General features: G+C 39.5%; 1 protein-coding gene across 6 annotated transcripts in view; it reads right to left on the reverse strand.

Annotated features, from left to right (window-relative positions):
* Window positions 1-22301, reverse strand: part of Tio (zinc finger domain-containing protein tiptop) — a 147175-nt gene that overhangs the window by 65549 nt on the left and 59325 nt on the right. Inside the window, exon 1 of one of the 6 annotated variants that reach the window (XM_070315769.1) lies at window positions 17827-18366. The exons of the other annotated variants lie outside the window; for them this stretch is intronic. The gene's annotated coding sequence lies outside the window, so the exon portion shown is untranslated. Of the gene's footprint in view, window positions 1-17826; window positions 18367-22301 lie in introns of those variants that run through there. 6 annotated transcript variants of the gene reach the window in all.

Below are 22301 nucleotides of genomic sequence, written 5' to 3' on the forward strand. Positions count from 1 at the left end.
ATAAAAGGTTAAAAATGCTATTATAATAAAATAATTTATTTTTCACTCTACCAATATTAACTGACTCACATATATACCCAACAATTCTGAAAATTATTAGAATCGAGATTATCGATATCCGATTTTTTTTCCATTTCTCTTAGAATCTGAAAAACGTACAAAGCAACGCGAAAAAAAAAGGAAAAAAAAGAAGAAGAAGAAGAAGAGACATCTCCCAAGATACGCGATACCTGCTCTCACCATAGATTCCCTGTTGCGTTAAATCAGAAATAATTAATAAGTATCGGCGAAAGCGCGCGTCTTCTCGGATGCGACGATCGCATCAAGTCGCATCAATCCGTCTCTTACATGCAGATGCACGATTATTGCGCAACCACGCTTCATCAGCTGTCATCGATTGCAGTGCGACGCAATATACGTGTTCCTCCCGGCCGGAGGCCGGTGATCGCGTTATTAATGAATTCCGCAGTTCGGATCGACTGCGGCCAAAGGCGAGAAAAGAAGCGAGCGAGACGGGGAACCGATCGCCTCGATCGCAATCGGTCGCGCCGAACGAGTTTCGAACGGGATGGAAGAATAGGTGGCATGTAATATACGACGACGTTTATATTAATGAGAAATGTGCCCCTCCGGGAGGAGACACGTTGCCCTCTCCTTCCTTCGAGGCCGCCAATCATCGATTGACCAACCGTCTTTTATTGTTGTTATTATGAATGCGTCGGTCTTTCCGTCCGCGACCCGTTATACTGTATCAATGTCGAGCAATCGTCGATCGTTAGAAACGGCCGATAGTTAACGGGTCTTGCCGCCGGGATCGGCGAGCACGGGAATGATTTAGCCCTACTCCGACTGCCCTCTGCGGCGACGCAATCTAAATTATGACAAAGGAGAGAGAATTCTTGCGCTAGGCGATTTGATTGTCTAACAGTTGCGATTGCTTACGTCGAGACAAATATTTCTCCTTCAATGCGCCGTTCGCAAGAATGTCAACCCAACGACAGTTTATTATATGATAAATTGCATTATACGAGTAATTTACACCGGCAGAGGTGTATAATGAAATAATAAATCATTCGCCCTCGATGACAACTGCAAATCTGCATAGAAAATAACTGCATTGCGTCGCGAATGCGGACTCGCGCGCAAACGTTTCCTCCTACATTATCTTATCCTAGGAAAATGGTGCGAAAATTTGCAACCCGCCTCTGAATATGTTAAAATAGCCGCGAGATCGATTACAATTATTGATAGCCGTACGTCGGTTACGTACGAAATTATGAAATTCACGGATCGTATCTGATCGCCGATGCGTGGAAGTTGGGTTAATTGGAATCGTATTCGCAAAGTCGACGCGGAATCGATCATACCGGTCCGATGCATAGATCGATCGGTCGCGCTCTGTCCGCTGCTAATCGATAAAATTATGACGAACGGCACCTCGTGCTACGAGGCTTCGAGACGTCGGCGGATTAGGTCTCTTATCGTCGAGGAATTGGGTTACACGGTCGATGAGTCGATCGTCGGAGTCCGCGGAACGATCGATCGCCGCTTCGTAAACTCGAGCGATCGCTCTCCCGACAACTCATCGATTGGGAAAAAAAAATTCAAGACGAAAGCACCGCAAAGTGCCGCGGCACAATAAAGATTTATAAACGCGCCATGTGTTAATTTTTTTTTTTAAATATTTCAATAGATTGCGCGACGAGATCGTCTTGATTGTAAGTGATTAATTTATATAGAACTGACGTTACTACGCTCGCTACAAATTGAAATGTGCTACTCGATTTCTGCCCTTTTGCTTATCACTGCATAAAAATCTAACACTGTATAGGTAAATCGAAATGTTCATTTTAAAGTGTAATATCGACGTTATGTTATATTTTTTAAAATGCCAAGTGCTTTATATTATCTGTTTTATGCTAAATTACTTTACGTTCTCTTTTTCTCGATACAAAAAAATTATTCTTTTTGATATCAAGCTACAATACTCGAAACTTTGAAAACTTTATAAGAGAGAAAGAGAGAGAGAGAAACTGTTGCGCGAAAATAAGCAGTTTACCTCGTGTCTATGAAAGATAATATAAGATAAATAAAGATAAATAAAAAGAAAGAGCAAATGATCCGTTTAATTAAAACGCGCGATAATTATCTGTCGGAACACTTTGATAACAATCGGGCGAAATGGTGATTTTATTATATATGATTGTGCATTGTGTGTGTGGCATAGTTGCATCAAGTTATTTCATGTTGGAAAGGCGAGTTGAAGGTGACAATAATATCAGCTGGAATTATTATCGGCGCCGTAGTAACGGGGGCGAGGTCCGCGCGGTACAATGTTCGTCAATCGATCGATCCTGCCCGTCTATCAATCAACCTTGTCAAAAATAATCGATCGACGTGACAATTCGAAGCTGACTCGCCTGGTACCGGCGAACCAGAGCAAACACCAAAGTAACCAATCAATCAAGCCAGACCGGTCACGCATTTTCGTTCGACTACGTAATAGAACGAGTCACAAAATATACAGGGTGACACGTTTGTATTTAATATACTGCATGAGCCGCGCGCGCGATACGTCGAGTGATTTTTCTTTTTAAATTATATCTGCAACTGTTGATTTACTGCTGCATATACATTAGTATTACAGATGAATAATTGTGATATTATGTATATAATTCATTCTTGTACGTTTTATTGAAAGATGTATATAATATCTTTAATATTGCATCTACTCATAATGAGCTTTCAAATATATGTTCTATTTTCTAGATCTTTATTTCAGATCGATCAGATTATCGTATGGAAAGTTGTGTGAGAGTGTCTGATTATATAGTAAATTTTAAAATTATACACAATTATAAGAAATAAAATAATTTTTCCAGTTTAAGAAACACAAAATATTTCTATTAAAAAAAAAAAAAAATTACATCCATATAATAATATTAAAATTGCATTATTACAGAATTAAATTAATTCCATTGTAGAGAAATATTAAAAAAAAAGAAGCTTAAAACATAATAAAATTAGCACAAACTTATTGATAGAAAGAGAAAAGTTATTTTTCAATCAATTATCTTCACAAACACACACACGCACACATATACATTAATTTTTCTAAAATATCCAATGGAAGAACCCGAGTGTATATCGTGTCTCACACACGTATACCTCATTTATTAAAATACTTGAATTAATAGAAATGACATAAACAATGCATCCAAGGCATATAATTGAAACGAATAAATACTTTATGCCGAAACGGAAATGACATCATCAAGTGGACTCACTTTACGACGTGATATACAATCCAATACAAATGCGTACAATCGATTGAAGTAGAGGAGTGCGAAGAAAGACACGACTCAATAGAGGGATGCGACGACAACCTACGCTCACGCGTACTTGGCGCGTTTCCCTAAACCCACGAGCTCATTACAACCTGTCTTGCGGAAAGGACAATCGCTTCTCGCGGTGTCGTCAGCTCCACCCAGACGACGTCGTCTGCGTCGTTGTTATCGGCGTCGTGCTCAGGTAAGATCCGCGTCCTCGGAAGGCAATGCCCCGTCACCTCCCGTCGCGAAACTTCCCACACGTGCACGTCGCGTCGCCGTATAGTGATTCACCGGCTTACACGCGACTCCGGTACCGTTACACGTGTGTAGGCACACCGGGTGCTACACGTGTGCGCTTCGTTGGAAACGCGCCGGCATGATCCGATCGAGGCGGTAGCGTCGGCGTTGCCGTAACATGTACGCACACTCGTCTACAGTGTGAGCCGAAAGTCTGGGATCGGCACATGAGCACTCGCGGGAGATAAAATCAAGCGTTCGATGCGGGATCTGTTATGATTTCTGTAATGTATCTGCGCGATACATTTTTCCTACAGCCTTTTTCTTTTGTACTTTTAACTTTACGTATAACATATAGTTGGTGTAGAAAAATTTCTCCCATTCTCTTTTGTTTTTATCGATGAAAATAATTTTTCAATTTTAAGGCATTTGGAGAAAAAGAGATGGCAAACACGAAATCTTAATTTTCCGGTTTAATTCCCTCCGCAAGTACGTGATATGAAAATTTAATAGGTCTCCCAATATCTTTCTCGTAATGTTTCTCGCGATTAATCTCCAATTTTTGACTGATACTGTACATAGCAGCTCGAGACATAGCATTTCGCCACGTCGCTGCGAGAGAGATCTTAGATTCTCCTCAGAATACCGTCCGTCATATGGAGCGAGAGGGAGCGAGAAGAGAGAGAGAGAGAGAGAGAGAGAGAGAGAGAGAGAGAGAGAGAGAGAGAGAATTGTGTGCATGCGTGTGTGTGTGTGTGTGATCTATGCGTTATGGGCTGCACTCGCGGCATCATATACGCTGTTGCTGACATAATGCGCACAATTATTATCCAATGTTATCAGCGGGCTTCCCTATTCGTGCCTATATATACGTGCAAGATACAAGATACAAGATACAAGATGCTATACTGTCGCGTACAACATTCGCCGCAGGGAAAGGTGTGAATGAGTACGCCGCATCGTCTCTATGACGTTTTATAAGCGCAATTACCATATCGGTGTTGCACGGGATAATCACGTGTACTCGTAGCCGGTTGATCTTTCAATAATCGTTAACACTGCCGTCAATAACCGATCGATAAATCCGCAATAATCGCCGACGAGGATCGCCGAGTGTCGAACGCACAGTTTTATGATGTCATACTTGTAATTGTAAGATAAATTGAATTATATTATTTAAATATATATAAGAAGAAAAAAATTATCGGATATTAATCTCATATTTTTAAAATTATTATAACTTTTTCCTCAAAATATTCTGAAAAACTATTTTTATATTTTCTAGAGAGCGTTGCAAATGCTTGCACGTGTCCAAGTGTTTTTATCATAATAATATAAAACGGTACGAAAGAAACGGCATCTCTAATCTTGTTCCCATGTTATAATTTCTCTCGCTTAACATTCCACTTACATAGTATAGAATCATTTATCGTGCTTAATGCGCAACGAGCGCATAGACCGTGTCATATCTACTTATTCCGTATAAGGAACAGGTGGATAAAATTCCACGCGTAAAGATTGAGTCATCAACGTATAGATATACTAAAGAAGCGAGAGAGCATTATGATATATGAGATATCAAATATAAGTTTTGCGCAAAATACTTAACATTTTATTTATGTTGTCGGAATATATTTATATCAAAATTTATAAATTTATTATATTTATTTATTAAATTTATTATGTTCAGAGATGATAATTTAAATTTATAAAATATATATATATATATATATATATATATATATATATATATATATATACGTATAATATTTTCTCAAACCCCTCCATCGTGTAATTCTTTCACGTGTTGTTGCTCGTTCATTTCTCGATAAAAATGACAGTGCGATTTTCAGATAACTCAAGAATGTCGCGTCGCCGATTTTAGCATAGCCGTCGATCAAAATTAAGGAAAATAACGATGGAAGATACTACAATACATAAGCGCGCGCGTTCAGCACACAGATGATTTATAACAGAGGCAACGCAATCCCCCGCTCTCGCATAGCGAAACACTTCTGTCATGCGAAATCTGGAAGGCAGTGATGTGAGTAATCTAGCGAGTGATTCACGAAGGAATTTTTCCTACTTCGTCGACTCTAGGTTTATCGTCCATCGTGAAGGTACCGGCGAAGTGTATGTCAAGGCGATTTTTTAAATCTTTTTAAAAATTAAAGATAGTCGGAAAAAAAGAATGTGTATTTTTTTTCTTATAATTATAAATTTTCCGCGACATGATACGAATGTTAAGTTCTTACGCAACACGATACGCGTATACGCATGATTCGAGAAGGGAGGGAGAGAATAGAGAGTGACCGGATGGACACTCAGCAGGAACTCGTTGCCGCGACGGTATTAATGTACTCGTATTTATGTTCACGCGAGCATACGGAGTAATACAGAGCTGCCAATCTCGTTCTCGAATATTCTTTTAAGCAATTTTTTCCTTTGCAGACAATCGAGAAAGCTGTGACAAAGAAGAAAATAATGTTATCTGAGCGCATGCTTACATCAACGAGCTTCAAAATGTTGGGCTTAGCATGAATAACAGAGTTGTAACGATTGTCGATAGAATTCTAGCTAATCGAAATAAAAATGTAATCGATATAGTATAGTAAAAATCGCATTAGCATATATTTCAAATAGCAATTTCTTCAACGAATGACATGATATACGATTGTCACGCTACAAAATCTCCAATTGATGATACTCTTAAATCTAGATATTATATTTTCGAGTTTCAACCAGAGTGACTAAGAAACAATTTTACTAACTCGGCAGGACGTCAGGAGGTAACGCGTCGAAATAAACCAAGGAAGACGACTTACGTCAAATAAGTGTTACGTAAGATATGGACAAGCGATTGTCACGAGAGCGTGACAAATATACGAAACAGATGCGTGTAAATTTTCGATTGAAAAAGAAATAGCAATTTTTAGCCGGCGAAAGCGTAATAAAGAGAGACAAAGGAAAGAGAAAACCGCCGGAAACACGACGTCTATTAAGCTCGCACAATCAAAATTGGAATAATAAGATTGGGACTCGAGCAACAAAAGAACACTAAATTTATGTATAAGTTTTGTTCGATTTTGCTAAAGTGCCTGTGTAGACGTGGAAACGCGACCAGTAGTAGGCACCAGTTTTATGTAAATACCTGTGTAGCAAATAAGTTACGACCTGAGCCTGTCAACTTGGCGGCTCTTTCGATTAACGTGGCATTCTATATACTACAGCTACCTTACTATATCAAGTGTTTCTGCACGTAAGGTGCCGTCGATTTTTCCCAAAACTTGCCGAATTTGCAAAACGTAAATGGAAAAAAATACAAACACTCCCTCCCTCTCTCTCTCTCTCTCTCTCTCTTTCGCTACTTTTTACTCATAAAAATTAAAATATATTATTGTATTGTTAAAGTTTGCAGTACGTATATATATATATACTGAATTACACGTGTTTGAATAGAATCAGAAGTAATCTGTCAAAGAAAGAGAATCATTTATCGAATTGATATCGCGATTTTAACGAGAAACAATATCAATGAATGAATCATTCTCGCATATCACCACAACTGTAGATTATCAAGAGTACAATGTGTTTTAATGCGTTTGAGATATGACATCATAGCTTACCAAATTATTTGTAAGAAACTTATATATACGTACGCATTCACGCTTACGTATACGTATGTATTCATTTCTATAGTTCTGTAAATTTAAAAAGTCAATATCTCTTGAACAAAGCGTGCATACTTTCGGAGTTTTTTTTTTTTTTTTTTTTAAGGTCCTAAATTTATATTTCAAGTTTGACCATTTAACCCAGGAGCACCCTATATGATAAAAAATATTTTATATTCCAATGTTTATATAGTTCCATAACTAAGTTCCGTAACTAAGTATAGAAACTGTTGATTACTAGAAAATCTGTTTACCCATGTACATATTATTAAAAATCTAATAAAAAACATCTATATAAATGTAGAGAGAGGGGAACAATTCTCCTCTCTCTCTATGTGTTCCCAGAAATATTTATTATGTTTCGCGAGCTGCGGGCAATATAGGAACAACGGTGATGCGCCGCGGCGCTCCCATCCGGATTAAACGATAGACCACGAGGGACAAATAAAAATTAAACACCATTAAGTTACACGGGAAAATTCGCGCGTTCATCGACAAGTAATAAAATTAATATTGAATTATCGGGAGGGACGGGTGAGAGCGTAAAAGGGAAGAGGAGCGGGGAGAGGTGGGGGGAGGGGGAGGGGGGAGGGGCAGCTTTTCAGTTTGCCGTCGACGCATTGTTTTTCGACGAATGTACCATTGTGTGGTTGGGCTCGTTATCGATAATTAAAAATTGTCAAATGCACTTTGGCCGCGCGGTGCGGCGCATCATAGCCGGAGCGCCTCAGCTGGAAGGGTTAGCCTTGGGGGTTATCGGGGGGGTGGGGGGGGGGGTACTCACCCGGAGGGCGATGGGGATGAGGTCGATTCTGGCCTGGTGTGTACAGTTGCGCAATCATTAGCCAATGTATTATTACTCGCACGGATATTAATTGATTTCGAAAATACAATTTTCTGTGCGAATGATCAAAACACGCTGCGCCGCCGCTGCCGCCTGCTACTTCGACCCCGTCCTGACCGCGTTATGCCTCGGCTCGCTTGTGTGTCTACATCATCAGCATGCCTCTAGCGTTTGCTTTCCCGTTTAGATCGGCCTCGCATACGATCCTCTGTATCGCCCCGATCGAGGGTGCTCTAACGAACGGGGCCGTATGAAATGGAAAACAAGCCTTCGATATTTTCGACGACAATGGAGAAAAAGGCAAAATGTTGAGCATAAAAATAATAATATTTGCAAAAGCGAACTTGCAATCGCAATATTATTCATCGCGATTACAGGAGGGAAAAAATTATCAATTTTGGATAAAGAATGAATAAGCATTTAAATACAATATTTATAATTATAACTTTTGTAAGTAAAATCGCAAGCGAATAAAGCATTTGAAGCAACTGGCTTAATCGTAAAACAGAAGTTAACAAAATTAACGATAGCAGCAATAGGCTCAGGGTAAGAACAATTAAGTGGAAAACTGGCAGATAAGAGTCAAGCGGGCAGGCGTATCGGTACACGAACTTATTATTGTATGTAAAGTTTTATTAATTAAAATTATACGTTTCGGACCGTTTTGTGATCCATCATCAGCATAGAAATAAATATATAAAGATTAGATTCGAATTTTTAAATTTGACATACACAACATTTGCAGTTGCAGTCAAATTTCGAATTAAAATTAAAAAGGATAATCAAAAAGGAGGCTCACTAAACTCAGCGTGGAATCTGTACAAATAAGTGAACGATGTCCGAATGCCATCGTCGTATGTATATTTTGTCGGTGGTTTACAATATAATGATGACTAATATTGACATGGTCGGTACGGTCATAAAAACAACGGTCATAAAAATAGATAAACAAAGGTTAAAAAGACAAAAATAATGAGAGGCTAATGCGGCAAGTTTAGTTAATCTTTACATCCAATTCAAACTTCGAAATCGAATTCAAATTTAAGTTTCTCAATCGACCAATTTTTAAATTTTTCTTTGATTTTTTTTTTTTTTTTTTTTTTTTTATTTGACTGCAACTGCAAATATTGTGTATATCAAGTTTAAAAAAATTCCCATCTAATCTTTATATATTTATATCCTTGATGAAGATAGATCAAAAAACGGTCTGAAACGTAAATTTTTAAAATGCGATAAATTTTTAAATATTACTTAATCGATAATAATAAGTTCGTGCATTACTATACGCGTCTAGTTTCCTACTTGATTGTTCTAACAATATTAAATCAAACACAAGTTTCTTTAGACATACACGTACCATATTCGCACATAGTCATACATAATCATAAGAAGATAATCAATTGTAAATCAATGAAGAAATTAATATTTTTCTAATACATGGATACAGAGTTTAAAAATAAAAGCAGAGTTAATATATGAAATTCGATTATCTCGGGTGAAGGGAAAACGCACGTATGACGAGTAAGAGAGTAAGAGGTAAAAGATCGTGAAAAATCTGACAGCGGTGAAGGTGAGTACCGCGTGTAAATCAAAAGCGTTTTATTAGCCCCCTCCCATTTTATTCGGATTATCATGGCGAGAGTGGAGCCGACTGCACTTTTCATTCGGCGTCGGAGTGCACGGCAAAAATAGAATCGTCAGATCGAAAGATACACGTTGATTGTAATTCCAAGTGCGGCGATAACCTTTCGCGGCCATTCGTCGTGTGGCGCGATTGCACACACGCGCAATCGGTGCGTGAAAATGGAAATCGAGCGAAATGGATTCGTTCGCTCAGAAAAAGCGCGCGGGAGGAAGGACGAGGAAGGGATGTGAAGGAGGGGTACAGCGGTGTGTTTGCGCGAGCGATAGAGACGCAGCGCCGGTCGCGCCAAATTAGCGCCAGCACGATTAGCTAATATTTTTTATCGCGTCCGCCGAGGGTGACGCACATTTTGAATTCATTTTTCTCCACGATGTATACATTTGTCAAGGGAAGTTTCAATGACGCTTGTACTACGAACGTTTTAATCAATTTCGTTAACCAGACAGTGTTAATATGAGACGTTTGAACCGAGATACACACAATAAATCTGGTTCCTTTTTGAAATTTTAGCCAAAATGTAATAGTCGAGCGTATCTTTCCGATTAAATGCGACTGACGTTGTCAAGTGCATGCAACTATCAAAGATGACCTTTCGTTATGCTTATATTAGCAAATACTAAAAGGAGATGTACGTTGAAGGTATGCGCGGACGCTTCTACTCATTGAAACGTTATGTACAAAGTCAACGCTGGTTTACAACTAGCAATCTCGTTTGGCAATAATCTTATCTCTCTTCCCAGAATCCCTTTCGACAGATATTCCTTACGACGAGATCTTTACAATTGGTAAATGCACGCATAGGTATATCCGTGCCGTGTCGGCGCTTTGAACTGCACGCATAAACTGAACGAATGCGAATATCTATTAATTAATTTTATCTTTATAAACCTGATCTTTCCTTCTCTTTCTTTTCATTTTAACCTTCATATCTTTTCATATCTATCCAAAGTATTGCGAGTTTCCTTCGAAATAGCGATAATTGAAGAGAAACTACTTGAAAGTTACTTATGATTAGTTGTCGCTTCATCATTCTGTTGGAGGAAACGAAGGGCAAGAGATGCAGGACGAACAAATCTATCGTATTTCAGAAAATCGCAATTTCTGATGAACTTTGTAAAGTCTGCTTAAACAATAAGGAACAAACTTCAACATTTCTTCAAGTCGATATTAAAGTAAACGAGATTCTTCTATATAAACAATAGAATTTAAATGATCAATTGAATAATAATATTATTATTATTATCCAACTTTTTTTTTTTTTAAATGCACACTTATATTATCAAATAAAATCAAAACTATCTCAAACGCATTGACACAAATTCTCTATACATCCTTGTAAAACACAAATATTCTCCTATTTTCATTCTTCATAGCCATTCATAATAAAGTCATAAAGTTATAGATTTGCTTGGCAGAGTAACGAGCTGAGAGGCAAAGATGAGGAAAAGCGGACGAAAAGCGGAAAGGAGAGATCGCGAGAGACGAGTGGAAGAGAGAAACGGCTAGCCCCCGAAGGCCCGAATATCGATCTCATACATAATTAAATACCAACCCGGCAAAGCATCACAAAGAGAGCTTACTTCAGCTTTGATCTGCTGACAGACGGGCCCCGTCATCGCGGACTTCAATAGGCGGTACTGGATCGCGGGGGTGTGCTATTGACATATATGTGTGTGTGTGTGTGTATGTTTTTCCCGCGCGTGTGTATCCAGCAGCCTGTGTTTCACACACACACACATACATACGCGCACACACACCAACACCACGAAGCCTGTTTACGGATGCGCGCATTCGCGACGTTCCTGTCCTCGTTAGCGTATTTACACGTGTCGGTGCACACTTATATGTACACGAGAAAACTACTCCCCTTTTGCATTTCGCATTAGCTATCTGAAAGCTGTACGTTTATACTAACGAATAGCGTTGGAGAATTCATCGATATGGTAAGGAGAAACGGAAAAAGCAGCGATTGGAAACTGTTCCGAGCAAGAAATATAGCATAAAGATTCGCAGAAATTAAATGTAAACATGCTACAATACACGAATTACAATATAATATAATATTCGTACATGAATTAGCATGGCATAATTCAAAATATTCAAGACTCGAGATTTTCATTAAAAAGTGATTTTATACAGACATTCTTTTGACAAAAAAATTTTCCATAGTCATTAAACATAACATGAAAAGCATTGCAAAAAATTTTTAAAGCTATATATATATGTATACTAGCATGATAAACAAAATATTTTTTGCATCGAAACTTTTCGAGCGAACATCGCCTCAAGTTTCTGTTTATAGAGACAAAATATATTTATGAACGTACACAAAATAAATGTTATACATATACATGCGACTTTAATGATTGCAACCAAAGCACATCCGATAATCGATCACCTGCAATGTAAATGAAACGCACAGCTTTTTTTTTCTTCACACTCTTACAACGAACAGTTTTTTTAATAAAATCTATTAACTGATCATTTGCATATACGTGTGTCTCATTAACCTTTCATAATGTGCCGCGTCGGCTCCGCGCGGGGGAAACTTCCTTTATTTGCATTCAAAATCTTGCAGATGTACTTCAAAGAGACCTTTTAACCCGACGACATTGGCAGGTGAGCTTACAACGGTTTTATTATTAATCCGTTCACGAGAAATAAGGGGAGCAAGCTCAGTACAACTCGACGAACATCCTGACGGGTCTTCATGGATGGATAGACGAGTTGACAAGCAAATAACTACAGGAGAAGGGAACGGGAAGATACGCGCGTGCTTTGATCCTTCGATATATATATATTCTTCATCCTTCTTACGCCCCTTTTCTCTGATGCGAGTCGCATTCTTAAAAATCGAAAAGTATCTTTTTTATATAAAGGGCAGAAGCATTACGTCAGGTCTAATTAGATCTGTCAATCGAGGGATTGATCAGATCATTATTTTAGCAGACTATCTATCGATTTATGCGTGTCAAGATTAAGTTTAGCATAAATCAGATTAAATTAGTAATTTCTCTCTATTCGCAGCATATTATAATACTTATAAAATTAATTCAAAAATAATTTATATACAACTTTGTTTCAGGAAAAGAATTGAGAAATTATACATAAACATCGTTAATAATGAAATCCGTAACAATTCTAGATTGATAAAAGCGACAATACGTATGTAACGTAAGTGTGAAAAAAAAAAAAAAATTAATAAATTCATTCGCAATAGAGTGTCTCAATTATCTCCTTTGCGGCATGCTTGTGATTCGAGTGCGAGTAAAATAGGAGCGATGGCAGGAACAGATATATTTCTTTAGCCGCGATATTATTACCGACTCGTCCCCGGCCGTGTTAAATTATAACGATGGCATCTCGATGGAGTCTGTCTCACGGTAAAAAGAAAACATATACGATAATTACCTTCGATCCACGCTGTTATCCGCCGACACATAAAAGCGGAATCTTAATCCTCCCATCGTTACGCTTACGAAACCGACTCGTAAATCAACAGTCGTAGCATTCCATATCGCGAACGTGATGCAACGCGATTCTTGATGGAAGAAGAACGACTACGCGCAAACGTGAATTTACGACGACGACTAATTTTCACTGTGCATTCTCGCGCGAATCGATTGCTGTGCCGCGATTAAACGACGATTTGTCGAAATTCAAGGGCCGAGCGAAGTAAGTATAAGCCGACTAATATCATGTAAATTAAAGGAAAAGCATACTAGATACCGGGTGCCGAGAAAGCAGCTTTGAATGAAAAAACTTCGTTTCGTGTTAGACAATCGTGTAATTAAAATTGAAAGACTTGATTTCCTGCTCTCGTTTTACTGATTATTTCACAAATTTCAATGCCGCTATCTGTGTTCGATTCAAGCATTTATATCCTTTCGGACGGCTCTGTCGATCGCAATTGTCGAAAAAGTCGCAAACACGTTTATATAAATAATAATAAATTAATAATTTTATGAATTAAGAGACGAATTGAATTTGCAAGAAATAAATAAACGATATTTATGGTGAAGTCTCTTTGTGTGCGTTTCCCATGAATTCGTAATGACTCGTCATACGTACATTCGGAGACGTCTCGCGATGACATGATTTAATCGCTCTTCGATGATGTCATGTCCGCTTTATTTTAAGTCCACGAATTTTAAGTTGTACGATCAATGGAAAATAAATTTGTCTATATACATATGTAATATGTATGTATATAAATTTATATACATATGCATATATTTGTAAATCTATAATCCATTTGCGAAATTTCTATGTACAATATATGAATTCCATATCTGGTCATTCGCATTCTAATTCACCGAGTCAATTTCCAATATCTGTTTGCGAGAGAAAGTCGGTTAATTGTTTAAGTGTGCGTCTGTTAAAAACTTATTTAATTAATGACGAGAGACACGCGAGGGAATTTATCGTCCCGTACGATGTTTGTCACATTGAATTGTCTCGTAAATATCCAGCAATTACCAAGTGCGTGTGACGCACAATAAAACAGATCGTTTATATAGCAGGTTAATATAAAAAAGTCAATAAAACAAAAGAGGCATTAAATTTATAGTACACGTGCATTAAGTATTCCTATACAATAATTTCTTACAACTTTTACTAAGTAAAAAAGGTTTAAAAGATCTTACTTTTTACATGGAAAAGTTATTACTTTTTTTTATCAATGTGATTCAAAATTTTGTCACGAGAATTATCATTTTAAAATATTTGACATTTGCGTAAAAAAAAAAAAAAAAAAAAAAACTATTAATTAAAATATTATTCGAATAAACATACATGAAGATTAAAAGTTTAATAAAGATCTGTCGACAAATCTTATCTACAGACGGGATTTTGAAACAATTTCTATGAATTGCTCAATGTGATAACTGTGTAAGCACAGCCTGTCTTACAATATGTGGATGCATATTATGTATGCAATAAACGTCTATATTAACAGAAACGCAATATGCGAACACACTTTACTGAATCCACGCAACTCTAAAGACTTGTATGTCCCATCAGGTGTCCAAGATTAAAATAATAAACTAATTCACGTCAACGTTTATATACAAACGTCAAGCGTAAGTGTAAGCATAACAGTTAGAATAATACGTATGCAAATAGAGATGTCCTCTTTGTTCCTTACGGTTTCTTAAATTTTTCTAAATACACTACGATCGCGGAAGGAAATAATGACTTGTACAAAACAAAATCATAATTAAATTTTTGCAATTTATAAAGTTATATTAATTACTTCAAGATATGTCTCCCTTTATATCGATTATCGAATCATCGGCTGATGCAGTAATTAAAAATGAAATATTCGACTATCTAAATTGACTTGGAGATTACTATCGACAAAAAGAAAAAGCCTAACGTTGGATATCTGCACGAATAAATGCGACTCATCGTACGTAGTAGAGCGCACACATGACCGACTGACAGCGCGTTAATGCACCACTTTTGCAAGGATGAAGCAAGAAGATTGACAGGCTAGCTCTCTCCGATCGTGCTGCCCGCGCCTTATTCGACTCGTTGCATCTCGTTAATTGCATCGTGAACTCTCTCGATTCGGAATAAGGTTAACGATAAAGACGCGACGTCGTGTTCCTTTTGCCGTTCAGACTTCCGCGCGCGCGCGCGCGCGCGCGATTCGTTCTGCGTTCGTAAAATAAATACCCTCGGTAAAAAAAAAAAAAAAAAAAACCCAGGCCGATCTGTGACGCTTGGGAATCGAAGGCTGCGGTCTGACGTCACGATGGATCGCGATCGAAGTGATCCATCGTTGTACCGCGACGAAAAATCTTTCGTCGATGACGCGGCTTTCAATCCCGTCACCGAGCCGGGAATCCACTTCGGATAGCTTCAGTAACGCGGACCTCGCAATTAAAACGCACTGTCAACGCCAGCGTTTACCACATCCATCAGACCGAAGATGGAAAGCGTGTCAAGAAGCGGCTCACCTCCCTCTCTCCCGGCAAAAGGGTGGAGGTGTCCACTCGAGTGCGCGCCCCTCGAGTGCGCTCGCTCAAAAATGCATTTTTTTCAGGCGTGATATTGATGAACTGACAATTAGCGCGGATATGGGATAAACCACACGTAGGGATGCATAGACATGCATATTCTCTTTGAGGAGCACGCTGCAAGTAGGGAGCAAGAATAATTTTGAAGATGATGAAAAGTTTTGTATGCGTTGGTGTACAATTAAAGGTAAAATCTGGACCGTTCCCATTATTTACGCGCAATATCGATAACTACTAATTATGATTATTCATAATTTCTTTATTTTAGATTATCTATCTGGATTACAAATAATTTTGGAAGAGGTTATCGGTAATGTACGGTTAAAATTGTGAGTATAGTTAATAAAATTTAACTGTAATCATGTTTTTTTTTTAAACGTAGAAAAACAAATGTAAATGTCATCTGTCACTTCTTTATGACAGATTAAACAGGGATTGCAAGCAGTATAGATCTGTTTGAAAAAAATTCTGCTTCGTCTATTATTACGTCAACTTATCTAAGATATACAATTTATGACATATAATCTATGATCTTTATAATATTTCAAATAAAATGATATCCGTATAAAAGATGACATCCGAATAAAAAATTAGATTAGATATATAGATTTTTTTCCCCTTTTAATATCATAAATCACGCAAGTGTGTACGATGTAGAATCCTTCTTAATCTTTATTCTACCCATCAGAAAGTTTGACAGCAAATGTGACATTCGCGATACTTCTTTCAATCGACACATTTACATTTTCTGTGTAACGTTTATAGTTATATACTGACATTTTACCAATCAAAATTTAACCCGAATCGAAATTAGATCGCCTAGGACATGTCGATAATCTCAAATATTGCACATCACGTCACATCGAAGTAATATACCATACTTTACAAGATCTAAACACGCCTTTTAATATATGTCACAGTGTTTTTATCGTAAAAATTCCAAACACATTCTCAGAGATAGCGATAGAGAATACAGAATGTGTGTACGCGTGTATGTGCGGACGAAGCGAGGGAAGGGCACGCGACAGAGAAAATGCGAATCGCGCGGCACGAGGACACGGCGAAAATAGAATCGCGCGGTGCAATTTAATCCCGCGGACTCCACATTGACGCGGCCGGACACATACGCATGATCGGGGTTATTACGACGCGGCGTATTAATTTTCCAAGGGGTAGAAACAATGCCGTTTGGCGGCGGACGAACCTACGCGCACCAGGATTACAACAACGCGATTCCGCCACCTGCTGCGCGCACTGCACTTTTTTGTTTATGCAAGCCACGCGCTCGCGCGTCCAGACGATCGCCGTGCTACGGTGTGATTTTGTTAAAAAATCGTCCGCTCGAGAGTCGAATACTTTCCGCTTCCTTGCGCGCGACTCCTTGCGAAATCTTCCTTCGGCGAAGACAGATAACGCGGGATTTTCACAGAACATTATAAATACTTTCCAAATAACTGTTTACGCGCGAGAATTCGTAAAGCGGAAGCAAGATTATCGATGAAGATTATTGTAGTTTCTATTACGATTGATAATGTTTTATATAATTTGAATCTGAAAAAATAATTTATTAACAAATAATTGTTTTTTTTTTTTTTTTTTTTTTTTTAAGTTTTTATCGGCATATTGATGACTCTCATTAAAGTGCAAACTCAAATCGCCCATTCTTGTCGAAATAAGCTGTTCATTCGCGATATAAAATCCAGATTTTTTTTTTTTGATTTCGCAAAAAATATAAAATTTATTCAAATATTATAGCAAAACGCTATATGTATATTAAGCAACTTTAAAAATTTCCCAACACTTGACATTCTAGTTTCCACGATTCGGATTAAACTTTTAAATGTGTCGCTTTTTACTATTCACTCGCTAACGATTGAACTGAACTTCGCGCGCGCGCGCGAATAGGTCCTACATAGATATTTTCATGATTCTTACAAAGAGACACTCGAAGGACGAGCATTCACTCGCGTTGACACGCGCACGATTCACAATAGACTTAAAAAACTTTCGAACAGTAAACGTGACACTAGCTATGCGGTATAGGGGAAATACATGAATCACATATCGCACTCACCGCGAAGTAGTGATTCTACCGAGCAGGATACGTCGGTCCCGATGTGCCGTCACTGTCGACACCTCAGACGCGCCGATCCTGGACCAGCAGTCACGATAGGGATAACGCGACGTTGAAACGACGATCATCTGGGCGCACGGTTCGATCGCGAAATCCTCGATACTTGTATCACCGCATCATCCCCACGACGAGCCGCGCATTGTAACACGATAGGTATTTAACAGCGCTTCACCATTCACTGAACTTCCTTTCTTTTACGTGGTCCTCCGAGAATCACTTCTCCTCCGCTCGGAACGTTCGCTCTCTTACATCTGACTCATTCGTCACCGTGCGGAGACGCGCATCGTCGCAACGCGCTTTATCCGTCAAAGCGCTCCTCGAATCCTCGACCGTTGGAAAAAAAAGTCACGATCTCTCGCGACAACGTACACGGTTCATTGACAGAACGGAGCGAGAGTAAAGATCCAATCGCGACGGCAGCACGTGGCGCACTGACTCCGCGATCATCTTCCCCACCTCTACCCCCTCCAACGTAACATCGTTTACCCCTACTTACTCATCCCCGCCGCGTCAAGCAGCGCGGCACACTGCGCTTCCCTTACCGGCGGCCCTGAACTATCCCCACTACCCGGCGAGGCGCCGCGCTTCTCTCCTCCCCACCAGCATCTATCCCACCCACGCCCCCATCCCACTCTTCAGAGTTCCCGAGAGTCTTTCTTCCTCGCGGAGTCGCCCTTCTCGTCTTTCCGCGGCGATGTGTCTCACGCGACTGATTCCTTTTTTTGTATCTCTCCCTCTCTTTCTCTCTCTCCCAACCGAGTTTTCTCTCCCCCACCCCACCCCGACTCTTTTCTCGCGTTCTCTCCCCTACGCGTTTCGCCCTACGTCCAGCCGTTCGCGATTTCTTCACACGCACCGTCCAATTGTTTGGAAAATTTTTATATCATCGCGAACATGTTAGGGATCGTGCGACACCATAAAAATATAATGTAAAAATAAAAAACAGTATGTAAATGTGATATCGAATCGAGAAAATTTGCGAGAGACTCGAAAAAAGTTCTCGGTAAGAATAATTATAAAGTAGAGTTATGGGGGCGATGAAAAATGTACACGTACATGATGGAGAGGCGTAAGATTTTTTTTTAGATTAATACATCTGAATTGCCGACGTAATAATTTTGATATAATTATAATTATATCAATTAGAATATTTATAAATTTACAGAACAAATTGCACATTCGCAATATAAAGATAGATAGATAGATAGATAGATAGAGAGAGAGAGAGAGAGAGAGAGAGAGAGAAAGACTTTTTATAAAAAAAAAAAAAACTCAGTTTTTTTTCCCCTTACAAATACGTTCGATTAAAAAATTTTACTATTCATTTTTTCTTCCTATAAACATTCCAAAACTATTAAGTACGTAAATAAATCTGTTGCATTACGTTTACGTAAGAAATATAATTTTTTCTTCATCTCACGATGCTTTATATGAGAGAGATATCCTACATGTAAAATGATTCAGTAGGAACGTTCCCCTGTCTGACAGTGATGCAGCGGCTTCTACTTAACCACCTTTTCGCTTCCCATAACATTTAGCTGCACAAAGTGCAGCCTCGTGTTTCCCTGCTCGAATTTTTATCTCCGATCGAACATTGATCGAATATCTCTCGAGCTTCGACTCTGCAATCGGTATCGTTTTTTTTCGACGCGTAAAGGCGTCACGTTACGATTACATAATCTTTTCATAATGAGATCTCATTAAAGTTGGATCGATTAAGGAGTAGAATTTACAAATAGTAACACAATTTACTTAATGATGATTTATTTCGCCCTTTAGTACGTCTTCGTTTATAGTTGTAAATTTCTTAGCAAAGATATTTATATTTTATTCTAACACAGTCCTAGAGGCTATACAATCTCTTCGACATTTCCTAGAAATCCTACCTACATTACTCGCATCTTTGCATATACGAATTATAGAAACTCAAGAATTTTAAAAAGAGAATGGCTAATTTATATCGACTTAAGATTTAACGAATGATTCAACAGCGATTAAAGTCAGTCATAGCTATACCCGAATTTCCTGAAAAATGACAACCAACTTGATCTAAAGTCCGCCAAGTCGATGCGTTATCTTGTCCGAGACAATCCGGTATCGACGAGATCCATCGAGGAGGCCACCGAATCCTCCGGGCCCTATCCCAACCCTTGTTAGCGCGAGAATGTAAATCAACTTGTAATAGCATGGCAGCCGGGGATTAAGCGACGCGCGGAGACTCGGCAGAGGCACGGCGAGAAGGTACTGTCGACACGGCGGCGACGACGACGACGACGACGACGACGTCGTCGGCGGCAACAGCGGCGGCGACGGCGGCGGCGGCGATAGGAATAGGTGGAGGTGGGGAAAGGACTCCCAGCCTCTTCCCCTTGTCCCGGAGCATTAGGAGTTCGGTAATAAATCTCGTTGAAAAAACGCTCGCGCGCACACTCACACACGCGTGTACGCACGCACGTACAAGCGCATACATATATATATATATATACACGGTCTCACAAGCACTTCTGCTCTCCTCTTCTTCGCGTCTATCTCGTTCGGCTCGTACATTCGTGCTCTCCCGCCACAGTCGCGACAGGAAAGAGAAGTACGGAAGGGTGATCGAAGGGATAGAAAGAAACGGAGAACGGACAACCGTCTCTCTCCTTCCCTCGTTCCCTCTCTTTATCTCCGCGGCTTAGATCGCCCTCCCCGTCTCACGCCAACCTCGTCGCGCACCGACGAGAGAGAGAGAGAGAGGTCGGCATGATGTATGCACGCCATGCGGAGGCGAGTGTCACAGTTTGCTTGATGCATTGGTCCTCACTTGACCCCTTACTCCCTCCCTTCCATCCTGCCGCCCTCCGCTCCGCGCCATTCTTCCTCCTGTCGTTCCGCGGCTGCTTCCCTCCCCTTCCCCTCCCTCACTATCCGCTATCCAACCCTCTCGTCGTCATCGACCGCGTTCGAAAGCAGCACGTACTCGTGGAAACCCACCGTACACCCACGTGCGCATAAGTCGGACGCGGGATGAGAGAGCCGTTGAAGGGTGACAGAAGAAAGAGAACGTCTGTGTAGGAATGCATCTGCGCGGACATCATCGCGGTTCGAGAAGAGGGCAATATCAATTTTCCAGTTTAGAAGAAACGATATGATTTATGGAACTATTAATTTCAAACGATACAACTGAACATAATAAACCATTTAATTAATGAGAGCTCGCATCATGCAAGATGCATCATATTACTCTCAATTAAAATAATGGATAACAAAAATTTCTGTATCTCTGGTTTTTAAATAAATTGGATAATTGTGTTTTTATTTAAATATATAATCATAAAGAATTAGAGAAAGTTACGTATATACAATATAAAATTTGTTATATCATCGTATAATTATTGTGTATAAAAAAAAAGAATATCTTTTTAAGATTATACTCATAATTTGATAAAGATTTTGCAACATGTTACTTCTCTGAAATACATATTGCTTAATTCTCTCACTCTCCTCTCTCTCTCTCTCTCTCTCTCTCTTTCTTTCTCTCTTTCAAATACACTTGCCTTATATTTTTATACAAATAAATAACGATCGATAGCGATCATCACATTCTTCGCGTTCACTTTCGCAAATCTTGACGAAAAAGTTTGATATCGAGATTTTTAAATGTGTCGCTTTCCGCGACGTTGAAGCCGAATGTGCTTCGGGTGGCGATTTTCGACTTTCGGCAGACGAGGGCAGGAGAGAGAGCCCGGGAAGACCCGGAGGGAGCGATCGGAGGGAGGATCCGGCGCGAATAGTACGACGATGGTTACATTCTATGGATCAGAGAGCTCGATAGCGTGCCGAAGTCGAGGCGAACGGCAATAAATCCATTTTTCGTGAAGGGTCGGTCGGTCGAGGGGCGAGAGCGCGCCGGGGTCTGATTAGCAGCCTGACTCGGCCGTACAGGATGACAGCCGGTGAGTTATAATATTGCCCATCCATCTATTTATCTACTCCATCGCTCCACTCTTTTCCCCGCCCTGCATCGTTGTCTCGCCCCTTTTCGCGACCGCTTCCCCCCTCCCTCCCCCCCTCCCTCTCTTCCTCCTCCTTCGCCCAACGCGTAAACGCTCCTCTTCTATGCTGCTCGAATATCGGAAACGGCCTGCAGGATCCTGCGTATATACCGAAGAAGAGGATAAATATAAATTAACCGTCGTCGTGCGCTACACAAGAGGGATACTCAGGACAAAGGGGTCGATTCTTGGCCGCCGCTCTGATCCTGTAGAGATTCGCTGATCCTCAACGAAGGGAGACGATTGGCGTACGCGCGATTTGTCGTACGCAAGGATCGTCGATACATAAAAAAATGATTTCTCGATCGCGAGAAATATATTTCTACGGTTTAAACGCAAAATTGCGACAACTACTCTTAATTAAAAAGTACTGATGGGAAA

The sequence above is a fragment of the Polyergus mexicanus genome, unplaced genomic scaffold (assembly GCF_030449975.1).
Source record: "Polyergus mexicanus isolate NDT 795.1 unplaced genomic scaffold, iyPolMexi1.0 SCAF_2, whole genome shotgun sequence".
Taxonomy (NCBI): Eukaryota; Metazoa; Arthropoda; class Insecta; order Hymenoptera; family Formicidae; genus Polyergus; species Polyergus mexicanus.